Source organism: Gorilla gorilla, chromosome 21, assembly GCF_029281585.2.
Source record: "Gorilla gorilla gorilla isolate KB3781 chromosome 21, NHGRI_mGorGor1-v2.1_pri, whole genome shotgun sequence".
Taxonomy (NCBI): Eukaryota; Metazoa; Chordata; class Mammalia; order Primates; family Hominidae; genus Gorilla; species Gorilla gorilla.
Genome location: NC_073245.2, coordinates 77,445,811 through 77,469,217, shown reverse-complemented (window position 1 = coordinate 77,469,217; position 23,407 = coordinate 77,445,811).

Sequence of the window (23,407 nt, the reverse complement as noted above, 5' to 3'; positions counted from 1 at the left end):
ACCGCTATCTGTATGAACATGGAAATATCTACACCGCTATCAGTATGAACAAGGAAATATCTACACCGCTATCTGTATGAACATGGATATATCTACACAGCCCTCTGGATGAACATGGAAATATCCACACCGCTATCTGTGTAAACATGCATACATCTTCACCGCTATCTATATAAACATGGAAATATCTACACCGCTATCTGTATGAACATGGAAATATCTACACCGCTATCTGTTTGAAGATGGAAATATATACACCGCTATCTGCATGAAAATGGAAATATCTACACAGCTATCAGCATATACATGGAAATATCTACACAGCTATCTCTTTACACATGGAAATAACTACACCGCTATCTGTATGAACATGGAAATATCTACACCGCCATCTGTATGTACATGGAAATATCTGCACCGCCATCTGTATGAACATATAAATATCTACACCGCCATCTGTATTAAGATGGAGATATCTACACCGCTATCTGAATAAACATGGAAATATCTACACCGCTATCTGGATGAACATGGAAATATCTACAAAGCTATCTGAATGAACATGGAAAAATCTACACCGATATCTGTTTGAACATGTAAATATCTACACCGCTATCTGCATGAAAATGGAAATATCTACAAAGCTATCTGCATATACATGGAAATATCTACACAGCTATCTCTTTACACATGGAAATAACTACACCGCTATATCTATAAACATGGAAATATCTACACCGCCATCTGTATGAACATGGGAATATCTGCACCGCCATCTGTATGAACATATAAATATCTAAACCGCCATCTGTATTAAGAAGGAAATATCTAAACCGCTATCTGTATAATCATGGAAATATCTACACCGCTGCCTGTATAACCATGGAAATATCAGCACCGCTATCTGTATGAACATGGAAATATCTACACCGCTATCTGTATTAACATGGAAATATCTACACTGCTATCTGTATGAACATGGAAATATCTACACCGTTCTCCGTATGAACATGGAAATATCTACACCACCATCTGTATGAACATGGAAATATCTACAAAGATATCTGAATGAACATGGAAATATCTACACCACTATCTGTTTGAACATGTAAATATCTACACCGCTATCTGTATGAACATGGAAATATCTACAAAGCTATCTGAATGAACATGGAAATATCTACACCACTATCTGTTTGAACATGTAAATATCTACACCGCTATCTGCATGAAAATGGAAATATCTACAAAGCTATCTGCATATTCATGGAAATATCTACACAGCTATCTCTTTACACATGGAAATAACTACACCGCTATATCTATAAACATGGAAATATCTACACCGCCATCTGTATGAACATGGAAATATCTGCACCGCCATCTGTATGAACATATAAATATCTACACCGCCATCTGTATTAAGAAGGAAATATCTAAACCGCTGTTTAAACATGGAAATATCTACACCGCTGCCTGTATAAACATGGATATATCAGCACCGCTCTCTGTAAGAGAATGGAAATATCTACACCGCTATCTGTATGAACATGGAAATATCTACACTGCTGTCTGTATGAACATTGAAATAGCTACACCGTTATCTGTATGAACATGGAAATAGCTACACCGCTATCTGTATGAACATGGAAATATATACACCGCGATCTGTATGAACATGGAAATAGCTACACCGTTATCTGTATCAACATGGAAATAGCTACACCACTATCTGTATGAACATGGAAGTATCTACACCGCTATCTGTATTAACATGGATATATCTACACATCCATCTGGATGAACATGGAAATATCTACACCGCTATCTGTATGAACATGGAAATATCTACACCGCTATCTGTGTGAACATGGATATATCTACACAGCCATCTGGATGAACATGGAAATATCTACACCGCTATCTGTGTAAACATGCATACATCTTCACCGCTATCTGTAAAAACATGGAAATATCTACACCGCTATCTGTATGAAGATGGAAATACCTACACCGCTATCTGTTTGAACATAGAAATATCTACACCGCTATCTGCATGAAAATGGAAATATCTACACTGCTATCTGCATATACATGGAAATATCTACACAGCTATCCCTTTACACATGGAAATAACTACACCGCTATCTGTATGAACATGGAAATATCCACACCGCCATCTGTATGAACATGGAAATATCTGCACCGCCATCTGTATGAACATATAAATATCTACACCGCCATCTGTATTAAGATGGAGATATCTACACCGCTATCTGTATAAACATGGAAATATCTACACCGCTATCTGTATAAACATGGAAATATCTACACCGCTATCTGTATAAACATGGAAATATCTACACCACTACCTGTATAAACATGGAAATATCAGCACCGCTATCTGTATGAACATGGAAATATCTACACCGCTATCTGTATGAACATGGAAATATCTACACCGCTATCTGTATAAACATGGAAATATCTACACCTCTATCTGTATTAACATGGAAATATCTACACCGCTACCTGTATAAACAGGGAAATATCAGCACCGCTATCTGTATCAACATGGAAATATCTAAACCGCTATCTACATGAACATGGAAATATATACACCGCTACCTGTATAAACATGGAAATATAAGCACCGCTATCTGTATGAACATGGAAATATCTACACCGCTATCTGTATGAACATGGAAATATCTACACCGCTATCTGTATGAACATGGAAATATGTTCACTGCCTTTTGTATGAACATGGATATATCTACACAGCCATCTGGATCAACATGGAAATATCTACACCGCTATCTGTATGAACATGGAAATATCTGCACTGCCATCTGTATGAACATATAAATATCTACACCGCCATCTGTATTAAGAAGGAAATATCTAAACCGCTATCTGTATAAACATGGAAATATCTACACCGCTGCCTGTATAAACATGGAAATATCAGCACCGCTATCTGTATGAACATGGAAGTATCTACACCGCTATCTGTATCAACATGGAAATACCTACACTGCTATCTGTATGAACATGGAAATAGAAACACCGTTATCTGTATGAACATGGAAATAGCTACACCACTATCTGTATGAACATGGAAATATCTACACCGCTATCTATATGAACATGGATATATCTACACAGCCATCTGGATGAACATGGAAATATCTACACCGCTATCTGTGTAAACATGCATAGATCTTCACCGCTATCTGTATAAAAATGGAAATATCTACACCGCTATCTGTAGGAACATGGAAATATCTACACCGCTATCTGTATGAACATGGAAATATCTACACCACTATCTGTTTGAACATGGAAATATCTACACCGCTATCTGCATGAAAATGGAAATATCTACACTGCTATCTGCATATACATGGAAATATCTACACAGCTATCTCTTTACACATGGAAATAACTACACCGCTATCTGTATGAACATGGAAATATCCACACCGCCATCTGTATGAACATGGAAATATCTGCACCGCCATCTGTACAAACATATATATATCTGCACCGCCATCTGTATTAAGATGGAGACATCTACACCGCTATCTTCATAAACATGGAAATATCTACACCGCTATCTGTGTAAACATGGAAATGTATACACCGCTATCTGTATAAACATGGAAATATCTACACCGCTACCTGTATAAGCATGGAAATATCAGCACCGCTATCTGTAAAACAAGGAAATATCTACACAGCCCTCTGGATGAACATGGAAATATCCACACCGCTATCTGTGTAAACATGCATACATCTTCACCGCTATCTTTATAAACATGGAAATATCTACCTTGCTATCTGTATGAACATGGAAATATCTACACCGCTATCTGTATAAACATGGAAATATCTACACTGCTACCTATATAAACATGGAAATATCAGCCCCGCTATCTGTATGAACATGGAAATATCTACAACGCTATCTGTATGAACATGGATATATCTACACAGCCATCTGGAGGAACATGGAAATATCTACACCGCTATCTGTATGAACATGGGAATATCTACACCGCTATCTGTATGAACATGGAAATACCTACACCGCTATCTGTATGAACAAGGAAATATCTTCACCGCTATCTGTATGAACATGGATATATCTACAGAGCCATCTGGATGAACATGGAAATATCTACACCGCCATCTGTATGAACATATAAATATCTACACCGCCATCTGTTTTAAGATGGAGATATCTACACCGCTATCTGTATAAACCTGGAAATATCTACACCGCTATCTGTTTAAACATGGAAATATCTACACCGCTATCTGGACTAACATGGAAATTTCTACACCGCTACCTGTATAAACATGGAAATATCAGCACCGCTATCTGTAGGAACATGGAAATATCTACACCGCTATCTGTACGAACATGGAAATACCTACACCGCTATCTGTATGAACATGGAAATAGCTACACCTCTATCTGTATGAACATGGAAATATCTACACCGCTATCTGAATGAACATGGATATATCTACACAGCCATCTGGATGAACATGGAAATATCTACACTGCTATCTGTGTAAACATGCATACATCTTCACCGCTATCTGTATAAACATGGAAATATCTACACCGCTATCTGTATGAACATGGAAATATCTGCACCGCTATCTGTATGAACATGGAAATATCTACACCGCTATCTGTTTGAACATGGAAATATCTACACCGCTATCTGCATGAAAATGGAAATATCTACACTGCTATCTGCATATACATGGAAATATCTACACAGCTATCTCTTTACACATGGAAATAACTACACCGCTATCTGTATGAACATGGAAATATCTACACCGCCATCTGTATGAACATGGAAATATCTGCACTGCCATCTGTATGAACATGTAAATATCTACACCACTATCTGTATTAAGATGGAGATATCTACACCGCTATCTGTATAAACATGGAAATATCTACACCGCTATCTGTATAAACACGGAAATATCTACACCGCTATCTGTATAAACATGGAAATATCTACACCGCTACCTGTATAAACATGGAAATATCAGCACCGCTATCTGTATGAACATGGAAATATCTACACCGCTATCTGTTTGAACATGGAAATATCTACACCGCCATCTGTATGAACATGGAAATATCTGCACCGCCATCTGAATGAACATATAAATATCTACACTGCCATCTGTATTAAGATGGAGATATCTACACCGCTATCTGAATAAACATGGAAATATCTACACCGCTATCTGTATAAACATGGAAATATCAGCACCGCTCTCTGTATGAACATGGAAATATCAGCCCCTCTATCTGTATGAACATGGAAGTATCTACACCGCTATCTCTATGAACATGGAAATATCTACACCGCAATCTGTTTGAACATGGAAACATCTAAACCGCTATCTGCATGAAAATGGAAATATATACACAGCTATATGCATATACATGGAAATATCTACACAGCTATCTCTTTACATATGGAAATAACTACACCGCTCTCTGTATGAACATGGAAATATCTTCACCGCCATCTGTATGAACATGGATATATCTACACATTCATCTGGATGAACATGGAAATATCTACACCGCTATCTTTATGAACATGGAAATATCTACACCGCTATCTGTGTTAACATGCATACATCTTCACCGCTATCTGTATAAACATGGAAATATCTACAACGCTATCTCTATGAACATGGAAATATCTTCACCGCTATCTGCACGAACATGGAAATATCTAAACCGCTATCAGCATGAAAATAGAAATATCTACACTGCTATCTGCATATACTTGGAAATATCTACAAAGCTATCTCTTTACACATGGAAATAACTACATCGCTATCTCTATAAGCACGGAAATATCTACACCGCCATCTGTATGAACATGGAAATATCTGCACCACCATCTGTATAAACATATAAATATCTACACCGCCTTCTGTATTAAGATGGAGATATCTACACCGCTATCTGTATAAACATGGAAATACTTACACCGCTATCTGTAGGAACATGGAAATATCTACACCGCTATCTGTATGAACATGGATATATCTACACTGCCATCTGGATGAACATGGAAATATCTACACCGCTATCTGCATGAACATGAAAATATCTACACCGCTATTAGTGTAAACATGCATACATCTTCACCGCAATCTGTATAAGTATGGAAATATCAACACCGCTATCTGTATGAACTTGGAAATATCTACACCGCTATCTGTTTGAACATGAAAATATCTAAACCGCTATCAGCATGAAAATGTGAATATCTACACAGCTATCTGCATATACATGGAAATATCTACACATCTATCTCTTTACACATGGAAATAACTACACCGCTATCTGTAGGAACATGGAAATGTCTGCACCGCCATCTGTATGAACATATAAATATCTACACCGCCATCTGTATTAAGATGGAGATATCTACACTGCTATCTGTATAAACATCGAAATATCAAAACCGCTATCTGTATAAACATGGAAATAGCTACACCGCTATCTGTATGAACATGGAAATATCTACACCGCTATCTGTATGAACATGGATATATCTACACAGCCATCTGGATGAACATGGAAATATCTACACCGCTATCTGTGTAAACATGCATACATCTTCACCGCTATCTGTATAAACATGGAAATATCTACACCGCTATCTGTATGAACATGGAAATATCTACACCGCTATCTGTATGAACATGGAAATATCTACACCGCTATCTGCATGAAAATGGAAATATCTACACTGCTATCTGCATATACATGGAAATATCTACACAGCTATCTCTTTACACATGGAAATAACTACACAGCTATCTGTATGAACATGGAAATATCCACACCGCCATCTCTATGAACATGGAAATATCTGCACCGCCATCTGTATGAAGATATAAATATCTACACCGCCATCTGTATTAAGATGGAGATATCTACACCGCTATCTGTTTAAACATGGAAATATCTACACCGCTATCTGTATAAACATGGAAATATCTACACCAATATCTGTATAAACATGGAAATATCTACACCGCTACCAGTACAAACATGGAAATATCAGCACCGCTATCTGTATGAACATGGAAATATCTACACCGCTATCTGTATGAACATGGTAATATCTACACCGCTATCTGTATGAACATGGAAATATCTACACCGCTATCAGTATGAACAAGGAAATATCTACACCGCTATCTGTATGAACATGGATATATCTACACAGCCCTCTGGATGAACATGGAAATATCCACACCGCTATATGTGTAAACATGCATACATCTTCACCGCTATCTGTATAAACATGGAAATATCTACACCGCTATCTGTATGAACATGGAAATATCTACACTGCTATCTGTTTGAAGATGGAAATATATACACCGCTATCTGCATGAAAATGGAAATATCTACACAGCTATCAGCATATACATGGAAATATCTACACAGCTATCTCTTTACACATGGAAATAACTACACCGCTATCTGTATGAACATGGAAATATCTACACCGCCATCTGTATGAACATGGAAATATCTGCACCGCCATCTGTATGAACATATAAATATCTACACCGCCATCTGTATTAAGATGGAGATATCTACACCGCTATCTGAATAAACATGGAAATATCTACACCGCTATCTGGATGAACATGGAAATATCTACAAAGCTATCTGAATGAACATGGAAAAATCTACACCGATATCTGTTTGAACATGGAAATATCTACACCGCTATCTGCATGAAAATGGAAATATCTACAAAGCTATCTGCATATACATGGAAATATCTACACAGCTATCTCTTTACACATGGAAATAACTACACCGCTATATCTATAAACATGGAAATATCTACACCGCCATCTGTATGAACATGGAAATATCTGCACCGCCATCTGTATGAACATATAAATATCTACACCGCCATCTGTATTAAGAAGGAAATATCTAAACCGCTGTTTAAACATGGAAATATCTACACCGCTGCCTGTATAAACATGGATATATCAGCACCGCTCTCTGTAAGAGAATGGAAATATCTACACCGCTATCTGTATGAACATGGAAATATCTACACTGCTGTCTCTATGAACATGGAAATAGCTACACCGTTATCTGTATGAACATGGAAATAGCTACACCGCTATCTGTATGAACATGGAAATATCTACACCGCTATCTGTATGAACATGGAAATAGCTACACCGTTATCTGTATCAACATGGAAATAGCTACACCACTATCTGTATGAACATGGAAGTATCTACACCGCTATCTGTATTAACATGGATATATCTACACAGCCATCTGGATGAACATGGAAATATCTACACCGCTATCTCTATGAACATGTAAATATCTACACCGCTATCTGTTTGAACATGGATATATCTACAAAGCCATCTGGATGAACATGGAAATATCTACACCGCTATCTGTGTAAACATGCATACATCTTCACCGCTATCTGTAAAAACATGGAAATATCTAAACCGCTATCTGTATGAACATGGAAGTATCTACACCGCTATCTGTATGAAGATGGAAATACCTACACCGCTATCTGTTTGAACATGGAAATATCTACACCGCTATCTGCATGTAAATGGAAATATCTACACAGCTATCTGCATATACATGGAAATATCTACACAGCTATCTCTTTACACATGGAAATAACTACACCGCTATCTGTATGAACATGGAAATATCTACACGGCCATCTGAATGAACATGGAAATATCTGCACCGCCTTCTGTATGAACATATAAATATCTACACCGCCATCTGTATTAAGATGGAGATATCTACACCGCTATCTGTATAAACATGGAAATATCTACACCGCTATCTGTATAAACAGGGAAATATCTACAACACTATCTGTATAAACATGGAAATATCAGCACCGCTATCTTTATGAACATGGGAATATCAGCCCCTCTATCTGTAAGAACATGGAAGTATCTACACGGCTATCAGTATGAACATGGAAATATCTACACCGCTATCTGTATGAACGTGGAAATACCTTCACCGCCATCTGTATGAACATGGATATATCTACACAGCCATCTGGATGAACATGGAAATATCTACACCGCTATCTGTATGAACATGGAAATATCTACACCGCTATCTGTATGAACATGGAAATATCTACAACACTATCTTAATGAACATGGAAATATCTACACCGCTATCTGTATGAACATGGAAATATCTTCACCGCTATCAGTATGAACATGGATATATCTACACAGCCATCTGGATGAACATGGAAATATCTACACCGCCATCTGTATGAACATGGAAATAGCTACACCGCTATCTGTATAAACATGGAAATATCTACACCGCTATCTGTATAAACATGGAAATATCTACACCACTACCTGTATAAACATTGAAATATCAGCACCGCTGTCTGTATGAACATGGAAATACCTACACCGCTATCTGTATGAACATGGAAATATCTACACCGCTATCTGCATAAACATGGAAATATCTACAGCGCTATCTGTATAAACATGGAAATATCTACACCGCTACCTGTATAAACATTGAAATATCAGCGCCGCTATCTGTATGAACATGGAAATATCTACACCGCTATCTGTATGAACATGGAAATATCTACACCGCTATCTATATGAACATGGAAATATCTACACTGCTACCTGTATAAACATTGAAATATCAGCACCGCTATCTGTTTGAACATGGAAATATCTACACCGCTATCTGAATGAAAATGGAAATATCTACAAAGCTATCTGCATATACATGGAAATATCTACACAGCTATCTCTTTACACATGGAAATAACTACACCGCTATATCTATAAACATGGAAATATCTACACCGCCATCTGTATGAACATGGAAATATCTGCACTGCCATCTGTATGAACATATAAATATCTACACCGCCATCTGTATTAAGAAGGAAATATCTAAACCGCTGTTTAAACATGGAAATATCTACACGGCTGCCTGTATAAACATGGAAATATCAGCACCGCTGTCTGTAAGAGAATGGAAATATCTACACCGCTATCTGTATGAACATGGAAATATCTACACTGCTATCTGTATGAACATGGAAATAGCTACACCGTTATCTTTATGAACATGGAAATATCTACACCGCTATCTGTATGAACATGGAAATATCTACAAAGCTATCTGAATGAACATGGAAATATCTACACCGCTATCTGTTTGAACATGTAAATATCTACACCGCTATCTGCATGAAAATGGAAATATCTACAAAGCTATCTGCATACACATGGAAATATCTACACAGCTATCTCTTTACACATGGAAATAACTACACCGCTATATCTATAAACATGGAAATATCTACACCGCTATCTGTATAAACATGGAAATATCTACACCGCTATCTGTATAAAAATGGAAATATCTACACCACTACCTGTATAAACATGTAAATATCTACACCGCTATCTGCATGAAAATGGAAATATCTACAAAGCTATCTGCATACACATGGAAATATCTACACAGCTATCTCTTAACACATGGAAATAAGTACACCGCTATCTCTATAAACATGGAAATATCTACACCGCCATCTGTATGAAGATGGAAATATCTGCACCGCCATCTGTATAAACATATAGGTATCTACACCGCCATCTGTATTTAGATGGAGATATCTACACCGCTATCTGTATAAACTTGGAAATATCTACAACGCTATCTGTTTGAACATGGAAATATCTACACCGCTATCTGTATGAACATGGAAATATCTACACCGCTATCTGTATGAACATGGAAATATCTACACCGCTTTCTGTTTGAACATGGAAATATCTACACCGCTATCTCTATGAACATGGAAATATCTACAATGCTATCTGTATGAACATGGAAATAGCTACACTGCAATCTGTATGAACATGGAAATATCTACACCGCTATCTGTATGAACATGGATATATCTACACAGCCATCTGGATGAACATGGAAATATCTGCACCGCTATCTGTGTAAACCTGCATACGTCTTCACCGCTATCTATATAAACATGGAAATATCTACACCACTATCTGTATGAACATGCAAATATCTGCACCGCTACCTGTATAAACATGGAAATATCAGCACCTCTATCTGTATGAACATGGAAATAGCTACACCGCTATCTGTATGAACATGCAAATATCTACACCACTATCTGTATGAACATGGAAATATCTACACAACTATCTGTATGAACATGGATATATCTACACAGCCATCTGGATGAACATGGAAATATCTACACACTATCTGTATGAACATGGAAATATCTACACCGCTATCTGTGTAAACATGCATACATCTTCACCGCTATCAGTATAAACATGGAAATATCAGCACCGCTATCTGAATGAACCTGGAACTATCTACACCGCTATCTGTATGAACATGGAAATATCTACACCGCTATCTGTATGAACATGGAAATATCCACAAAGCTATCTGAATGAACATGGAAATATCTACACCGCTATCTGTTTGAACATGTAAATATCTACACCACTATCTGCATGAAAATGGAAATATCTGCAAAGCTATCTGCATATACATGGAAATATCTACACAGCTATCTCTTTACACATGGAAATAACTACACCGCTATATCTATAAACATGGAAATATCTACACCACCATCTGTATGAACATGGAAATATCTGCACAGCCATCTGTATGAACATATAAATATCTACACCGCCATCTATATTAAGAAGGAAATATATAAACCGCTATCTGTATAAACATGGAAATATCTACACCGCTGCCTGTGTAAACATGGAAATATCAGCACCGCTCTCTGTATGAAAATGGAAATATCTACACCGCTATCTGTATGAACATGGAAATATCTACACTGCTATCTGTATGAACATGGAAATAGCTACACCGTTATCTGTATGAATATGGAAATAGCTACACCGCTATCTGTATGAACATGGAAACATCTACACCGCTATCTGTATGAACTTGGATATATCTACACAGCCATCTGGATGAACATGGAAATATCTACACCGCTATCTGTATGAACATGGAAACATCAACACCGCTCTCTGTATGAACATGGATATATCTACACAGACATCTGGATGAACATGGAAATATCTACACCTCTATCTGTGTAAAAAAGCATACATCTTCACCACTATCTGTATAAACATGGAAATATCTGCACCGCTATCGGTATGAACATGGAAATATCCACACCGCTATCTGTATGAACATGGAAATACCTACACCGCTATCTGTTTGGACATGGAAATATCTACACTGCTATCTGCATGAAAATGGAAATATCTACACTGCTATCTGCATATACATTTAAATATCTACACAGCTGTCTCTTTACACATGGAAATAACTACACCACTATGTGTATGAACATGGAAATATCTACACCGCCATCTGTATGAACATGGAAATATCTGCACCGCCATCTGTCTGAACATATAAATATCTACACCGCCATCTGTACTAAGAAGGAAATATCTAAACCGCTATCTGTATAAACATGGAAATATCTACACCGCTGCCTGCATGAAAATGGAAATAGCTACACCGCTATCAGTATGAACATGGAAATATCTACACCGCTGCCTGTATAAACATGGAAATATCAGCACCGCTATCTGTTTGAACATGGAAATATCTACACCGCTATCTGTAGGAACATAGAAATAGCTACACCGCTGCCTGTATAAACATGGATATATCAGCACCGCTATCTGAATGAACATGGAAATATCTACACCACTATCTGTATGAACATGGATATATCTACACAGCCATCTGGATGAACATGGAAATATCTACACCATTATCTGTATGAACATGGAAATATCTACACCGCTATCTGTGTAAACATGCATACATATTCACCGCTATCAGTATAAACATGGAAATATCTACACCGCTATCTGTATGAACATGGAAATAGCTACACCGCTATCTGTATGAACATGGATATATCTACACAGCCATCTGGATGAACATGGAAATATCTACACCGCTATCTGTGTAAACATGCATACATCTTCACCGCTATCTGTATAAACATGGAAATATCTACACCGCTATCTGTATGAACATGGAAATATCTACACCGCTATCCGTATGAACATGGAAATATCTACACCGCTATCTGTTTGAACATGGAAATATCTACACCGCTATCTGCATGAAAATGGAAATATCTACACTGCTATCTGCATATACATGGAAATATCTACACAGCAATCTCTTTACACATGGAAATAACTACACCGCTATCTGTATGAACATGGAAATATCCACACCGCCATCTCTATGAACATGGAAATATCTGCACCGCCATCTGTATGAACATATAAATATCTACACCGCCATCTGTATTAAGATGGAGATATCTACACCGCTATCTGTATAAACATGGAAATATCTACACCGCTATCTGTATAAACATGGAAATATCTACACCAATGTCTGTATAAACATGGAAATATCTACACCGCTACCAGTACAAACATGGAAATATCAGCACCGCTATCTGTATGAACATGGAAATATCTACACCGCTATCTGTATGAACATGGTAATATCTACACCGCTATCTGTATGAACATGGAAATATCTACACCGCTATCAGTATGAACAAGGAAATATCTACACCGCTATCTGTATGAACATGGATATATCTACACAGCCCTCTGGATGAACATGGAAATATCCACACCGCTATCTGTGTAAACATGCATACATCTTCACCGCTATCTATATAAACATGGAAATATCTACACCGCTATCTGTATGAACATGGAAATATCTACACCGCTATCTGTTTGAAGATGGAAATATATACACCGCTATCTGCATGAAAATGGAAATATCTACACAGCTATCAGCATATACATGGAAATATCTACACAGCTATCTCTTTACACATGGAAATAACTACACCGCTATCTGTATGAACATGGAAATATCTACACCGCTATCTGTATGAACATGGAAATATCTTCACCGCTATCAGTATGAACATGGATATATCTACACAGCCATCTGGATGAACATGGAAATATCTACACCGCCATCTGTATGAACATGGAAATAGCTACACCGCTATCTGTATAAACATGGAAATATCTACACCGCTATCTGTATAAACATGGAAATATCTACACCACTACCTGTATAAACATTGAAATATCAGCACCGCTGTCTGTATGAACATGGAAATACCTACACCGCTATCTGTATGAACATGGAAATATCTACACCGCTATCTGTATAAACATGGAAATATCTACAGCGCTATCTGTATAAACATGGAAATATCTACACCGCTACCTGTATAAACATTGAAATATCAGCCCCGCTATCTGTATGAACATGGAAATATCTACACCGCTATCTGTATGAACATGGAAATATCTACACCGCTATCTATATGAACATGGAAATATCTACACTGCTACCTGTATAAACATTGAAATATCAGCACCGCTATCTGTTTGAACATGGAAATATCTACACCGCTATCTGAATGAAAATGGAAATATCTACAAAGCTATCTGCATATACATGGAAATATCTACACAGCTATCTCTTTACACATGGAAATAACTACACCGCTATATCTATAAACATGGAAATATCTACACCGCCATCTGTATGAACATGGAAATATCTGCACTGCCATCTGTATGAACATATAAATATCTACACCGCCATCTGTATTAAGAAGGAAATATCTAAACCGCTGTTTAAACATGGAAATATCTACACCGCTGCCTGTATAAACATGGAAATATCAGCACCGCTCTCTGTAAGAGAATGGAAATATCTACACCGCTATCTGTATGAACATGGAAATATCTACACTGCTATCTGTATGAACATGGAAATAGCTACACCGTTATCTTTATGAACATGGAAATATCTACACCGCTATCTGTATGAACATGGAAATATCTACAAAGCTATCTGAATGAACATGGAAATATCTACACCGCTATCTGTTTGAACATGTAAATATCTACACCGCTATCTGCATGAAAATGGAAATATCTACAAAGCTATCTGCATACACATGGAAATATCTACACAGCTATCTCTTTACACATGGAAATAACTACACCGCTATATCTATAAACATGGAAATATCTACACCGCTATCTGTATAAACATGGAAATATCTACACCGCTATCTGTATAAAAATGGAAATATCTACACCACTACCTGTATAAACATGTAAATATCTACACCGCTATCTGCATGAAAATGGAAATATCTACAAAGCTATCTGCATACACATGGAAATATCTACACAGCTATCTCTTAACACATGGAAATAAGTACACCGCTATCTCTATAAACATGGAAATATCTACACCGCCATCTGTATGAAGATGGAAATATCTGCACCGCCATCTGTATAAACATATAGGTATCTACACCGCCATCTGTATTTAGATGGAGATATCTACACCGCTATCTGTATAAACTTGGAAATATCTACAACGCTATCTGTTTGAACATGGAAATATCTACACCGCTATCTGTATGAACATGGAAATATCTACACCGCTATCTGTATGAACATGGAAATATCTACACCGCTTTCTGTTTGAACATGGAAATATCTACACCGCTATCTCTATGAACATGGAAATATCTACAATGCTATCTGTATGAACATGGAAATAGCTACACTGCAATCTGTATGAACATGGAAATATCTACACCGCTATCTGTATGAACATGGATATATCTACACAGCCATCTGGATGAACATGGAAATATCTGCACCGCTATCTGTGTAAACCTGCATACGTCTTCACCGCTATCTATATAAACATGGAAATATCTACACCACTATCTGTATGAACATGCAAATATCTGCACCGCTACCTGTATAAACATGGAAATATCAGCACCTCTATCTGTATGAACATGGAAATAGCTACACCGCTATCTGTATGAACATGCAAATATCTACACCACTATCTGTATGAACATGGAAATATCTACACCACTATCTGTATGAACATGGATATATCTACACAGCCATCTGGATGAACATGGAAATATCTACACACTATCTGTATGAACATGGAAATATCTACACCGCTATCTGTGTAAACATGCATACATCTTCACCGCTATCAGTATAAACATGGAAATATCAGCACCGCTATCTGAATGAACCTGGAACTATCTACACCGCTATCTGTATGAACATGGAAATATCTACACCGCTATCTGTATGAACATGGAAATATCCACAAAGCTATCTGAATGAACATGGAAATATCTACACCGCTATCTGTTTGAACATGTAAATATCTACACCACTATCTGCATGAAAATGGAAATATCTGCAAAGCTATCTGCATATACATGGAAATATCTACACAGCTATCTCTTGACACATGGAAATAACTACACCGCTATATCTATAAACATGGAAATATCTACACCACCATCTGTATGAACATGGAAATATCTGCACAGCCATCTGTATGAACATATAAATATCTACACCGCCATCTATATTAAGAAGGAAATATATAAACCGCTATCTGTATAAACATGGAAATATCTACACCGCTGCCTGTGTAAACATGGAAATATCAGCACCGCTCTCTGTATGAAAATGGAAATATCTACACCGCTATCTGTATGAACATGGAAATATCTACACTGCTATCTGTATGAACATGGAAATAGCTACACCGTTATCTGTATGAATATGGAAATAGCTACACCGCTATCTGTATGAACATGGAAACATCTACACCGCTATCTGTATGAACTTGGATATATCTACACAGCCATCTGGATGAACATGGAAATATCTACACCGCTATCTGTATGAACATGGAAACATCAACACCGCTCTCTGTATGAACATGGATATATCTACACAGTCATCTGGATGAACATGGAAATATCTACACCTCTATCTGTGTAAAAAAGCATACATCTTCACCACTATCTGTATAAACATGGAAATATCTGCACCGCTATCGGTATGAACATGGAAATATCCACACCGCTATCTGTATGAACATGGAAATACCTACACCGCTATCTGTTTGGACATGGAAATATCTACACTGCTATCTGCATGAAAATGGAAATATCTACACTGCTATCTGCATATACATTTAAATATCTACACAGCTGTCTCTTTACACATGGAAATAACTACACCACTATGTGTATGAACATGGAAATATCTACACCGCCATCTGTATGAACATGGAAATATCTGCACCGCCATCTGTCTGAACATATAAATATCTACACCGCCATCTGTACTAAGAAGGAAATATCTAAACCGCTATCTGTATAAACATGGAAATATCTACTCCGCTGCCTGCATGAAAATGGAAATAGCTACACCGCTATCAGTATGAACATGGAAATATCTACACCGCTGCCTGTATAAACATGGAAATATCAGCACCGCTATCTGTTTGAACATGGAAATATCTACACCGCTATCTGTAGGAACATAGAAATAGCTACACCGCTGCCTGTATAAACATGGATATATCAGCACCGCTATCTGAATGAACATGGAAATATCTACACCACTATCTGTATGAACATGGATATATCTACACAGCCATCTGGATGAACATGGAAATATCTACACCATTATCTGTATGAACATGGAAATATCTACACCGCTATCTGTGTAAACATGCATACATATTCACCGCTATCAGTATAAACATGGAAATATCTACACCGCTATCTGTATGAACATGGAAATAGCTACACCGCTATCTGTATGAACATGGATATATCTACACAGCCATCTGGATGAACATGGAAATATCTACACCGCTATCTGTGTAAACATGCATACATCTTCACCGCTATCTGTATAAACATGGAAATATCTACACCGCTATCTGTATGAACATGGAAATATCTACACCGCTATCCGTATGAACATGGAAATATCTACACCGCTATCTGTTTGAACATGGAAATATCTACACCGCTATCTGCATGAAAATGGAAATATCTACACTGCTATCTGCATATACATGGAAATATCTACACAGCAATCTCTTTACACATGGAAATAACTACACCGCTATCTGTATGAACATGGAAATATCCACACCGCCATCTCTATGAACATGGAAATATCTGCACCGCCATCTGTATGAACATATAAATATCTACACCGCCATCTGTATTAAGATGGAGATATCTACACCGCTATCTGTATAAACATGGAAATATCTACACCGCTATCTGTATAAACATGGAAATATCTACACCAATGTCTGTATAAACATGGAAATATCTACACCGCTACCAGTACAAACATGGAAATATCAGCACCGCTATCTGTATGAACATGGAAATATCTACACCGCTATCTGTATGAACATGGTAATATCTACACCGCTATCTGTATGAACATGGAAATATCTACACCGCTATCAGTATGAACAAGGAAATATCTACACCGCTATCTGTATGAACATGGATATATCTACACAGCCCTCTGGATGAACATGGAAATATCCACACCGCTATCTGTGTAAACATGCATACATCTTCACCGCTATCTATATAAACATGGAAATATCTACACCGCTATCTGTATGAACATGGAAATATCTACACCGCTATCTGTTTGAAGATGGAAATATATACACCGCTATCTGCATGAAAATGGAAATATCTACACAGCTATCAGCATATACATGGAAATATCTACACAGCTATCTCTTTACACATGGAAATAACTACACCGCTATCTGTATGAACATGGAAATATCTACACCGCCATCTGTATGTACATGGAAATATCTGCACCGCCATCTGTATGAACATATAAATATCTACACCGCCATCTGTATTAAGATGGAGATATCTACACCGCTATCTGAATAAACATGGAAATATCTACACCGCTATCTGGATGAACATGGAAATATCTACAAAGCTATCTGAATGAACATGGAAAAATCTACACCGATATCTGTTTGAACATGTAAATATCTACACCGCTATCTGCATGAAAATGGAAATATCTACAAAGCTATCTGCATATACATGGAAATATCTACACAGCTATCTCTTTACACATGGAAATAACTACACCGCTATATCTATAAACATGGAAATATCTACACCGCCATCTGTATGAACATGGGAATATCTGCACCGCCATCTGTATGAACATATAAATATCTAAACCGCCATCTGTATTAAGAAGGAAATATCTAAACCGCTATCTGTATAATCATGGAAATATCTACACCGCTGCCTGTATAACCATGGAAATATCAGCACCGCTATCTGTATGAACATGGAAATATCTACACCGCTATCTGTATTAACATGGAAATATCTACACTGCTATCTGTATGAACATGGAAATATCTACACCGTTCTCCGTATGAACATGGAAATATCTACACCACCATCTGTATGAACATGGAAATATCTACAAAGATATCTGAATGAACATGGAAATATCTACACCACTATCTGTTTGAACATGTAAATATCTACACCGCTATCTGTATGAACATGGAAATATCTACAAAGCTATCTGAATGAACATGGAAATATCTACACCACTATCTGTTTGAACATGTAAATATCTACACCGCTATCTGCATGAAAATGGAAATATCTACAAAGCTATCTGCATATTCATGGAAATATCTACACAGCTATCTCTTTACACATGGAAATAACTACACCGCTATATCTATAAACATGGAAATATCTACACCGCCATCTGTATGAACATGGAAATATCTGCACCGCCATCTGTATGAACATATAAATATCTACACCGCCATCTGTATTAAGAAGGAAATATCTAAACCGCTGTTTAAACATGGAAATATCTACACCGCTGCCTGTATAAACATGGATATATCAGCACCGCTCTCTGTAAGAGAATGGAAATATCTACACCGCTATCTGTATGAACATGGAAATATCTACACTGCTGTCTGTATGAACATTGAAATAGCTACACCGTTATCTGTATGAACATGGAAATAGCTACACCGCTATCTGTATGAACATGGAAATATATACACCGCGATCTGTATGAACATGGAAATAGCTACACCGTTATCTGTATCAACATGGAAATAGCTACACCACTATCTGTATGAACATGGAAGTATCTACACCGCTATCTGTATTAACATGGATATATCTACACATCCATCTGGATGAACATGGAAATATCTACACCGCTATCTGTATGAACATGGAAATATCTACACCGCTATCTGTGTGAACATGGATATATCTACACAGCCATCTGGATGAACATGGAAATATCTACACCGCTATCTGTGTAAACATGCATACATCTTCACCGCTATCTGTAAAAACATGGAAATATCTACACCGCTATCTGTATGAAGATGGAAATACCTACACCGCTATCTGTTTGAACATAGAAATATCTACACCGCTATCTGCATGAAAATGGAAATATCTACACTGCTATCTGCATATACATGGAAATATCTACACAGCTATCCCTTTACACATGGAAATAACTACACCGCTATCTGTATGAACATGGAAATATCCACACCGCCATCTGTATGAACATGGAAATATCTGCACCGCCATCTGTATGAACATATAAATATCTACACCGCCATCTGTATTAAGATGGAGATATCTACACCGCTATCTGTATAAACATGGAAATATCTACACCGCTATCTGTATAAACATGGAAATATCTACACCGCTATCTGTATAAACATGGAAATATCTACACCACTACCTGTATAAACATGGAAATATCAGCACCGCTATCTGTATGAACATGGAAATATCTACACCGCTATCTGTATGAACATGGAAATATCTACACCGCTATCTGTATAAACATGGAAATATCTACACCTCTATCTGTATTAACATGGAAATATCTACACCGCTACCTGTATAAACAGGGAAATATCAGCACCGCTATCTGTATCAACATGGAAATATCTAAACCGCTATCTACATGAACATGGAAATATATACACCGCTACCTGTATAAACATGGAAATATAAGCACCGCTATCTGTATGAACATGGAAATATCTACACCGCTATCTGTATGAACATGGAAATATCTACACCGCTATCTGTATGAACATGGAAATATGTTCACTGCCTTTTGTATGAACATGGATATATCTACACAGCCATCTGGATCAACATGGAAATATCTACACCGCTATCTGTATGAACATGGAAATATCTGCACTGCCATCTGTATGAACATATAAATATCTACACCGCCATCTGTATTAAGAAGGAAATATCTAAACCGCTATCTGTATAAACATGGAAATATCTACACCGCTGCCTGTATAAACATGGAAATATCAGCACCGCTATCTGTATGAACATGGAAGTATCTACACCGCTATCTGTATCAACATGGAAATACCTACACTGCTATCTGTATGAACATGGAAATAGAAACACCGTTATCTGTATGAACATGGAAATAGCTACACCACTATCTGTATGAACATGGAAATATCTACACCGCTATCTATATGAACATGGATATATCTACACAGCCATCTGGATGAACATGGAAATATCTACACCGCTATCTGTGTAAACATGCATAGATCTTCACCGCTATCTGTATAAAAATGGAAATATCTACACCGCTATCTGTAGGAACATGGAAATATCTACACCGCTATCTGTATGAACATGGAAATATCTACACCACTATCTGTTTGAACATGGAAATATCTACACCGCTATCTGCATGAAAATGGAAATATCTACACTGCTATCTGCATATACATGGAAATATCTACACAGCTATCTCTTTACACATGGAAATAACTACACCGCTATCTGTATGAACATGGAAATATCCACACCGCCATCTGTATGAACATGGAAATATCTGCACCGCCATCTGTACAAACATATATATATCTGCACCGCCATCTGTATTAAGATGGAGACATCTACACCGCTATCTTCATAAACATGGAAATATCTACACCGCTATCTGTGTAAACATGGAAATGTATACACCGCTATCTGTATAAACATGGAAATATCTACACCGCTACCTGTATAAGCATGGAAATATCAGCACCGCTATCTGTAAAACAAGGAAATATCTACACAGCCCTCTGGATGAACATGGAAATATCCACACCGCTATCTGTGTAAACATGCATACATCTTCACCGCTATCTTTATAAACATGGAAATATCTACCTTGCTATCTGTATGAACATGGAAATATCTACACCGCTATCTGTATAAACATGGAAATATCTACACTGCTACCTATATAAACATGGAAATATCAGCCCCGCTATCTGTATGAACATGGAAATATCTACAACGCTATCTGTATGAACATGGATATATCTACACAGCCATCTGGAGGAACATGGAAATATCTACACCGCTATCTGTATGAACATGGGAATATCTACACCGCTATCTGTATGAACATGGAAATACCTACACCGCTATCTGTATGAACAAGGAAATATCTTCACCGCTATCTGTATGAACATGGATATATCTACAGAGCCATCTGGATGAACATGGAAATATCTACACCGCCATCTGTATGAACATATAAATATCTACACCGCCATCTGTTTTAAGATGGAGATATCTACACCGCTATCTGTATAAACCTGGAAATATCTACACCGCTATCTGTTTAAACATGGAAATATCTACACCGCTATCTGGACTAACATGGAAATTTCTACACCGCTACCTGTATAAACATGGAAATATCAGCACCGCTATCTGTAGGAACATGGAAATATCTACACCGCTATCTGTACGAACATGGAAATACCTACACCGCTATCTGTATGAACATGGAAATAGCTACACCTCTATCTGTATGAACATGGAAATATCTACACCGCTATCTGAATGAACATGGATATATCTACACAGCCATCTGGATGAACATGGAAATATCTACACTGCTATCTGTGTAAACATGCATACATCTTCACCGCTATCTGTATAAACATGGAAATATCTACACCGCTATCTGTATGAACATGGAAATATCTGCACCGCTATCTGTATGAACATGGAAATATCTACACCGCTATCTGTTTGAACATGGAAATATCTACACCGCTATCTGCATGAAAATGGAAATATCTACACTGCTATCTGCATATACATGGAAATATCTACACAGCTATCTCTTTACACATGGAAATAACTACACCGCTATCTGTATGAACATGGAAATATCTACACCGCCA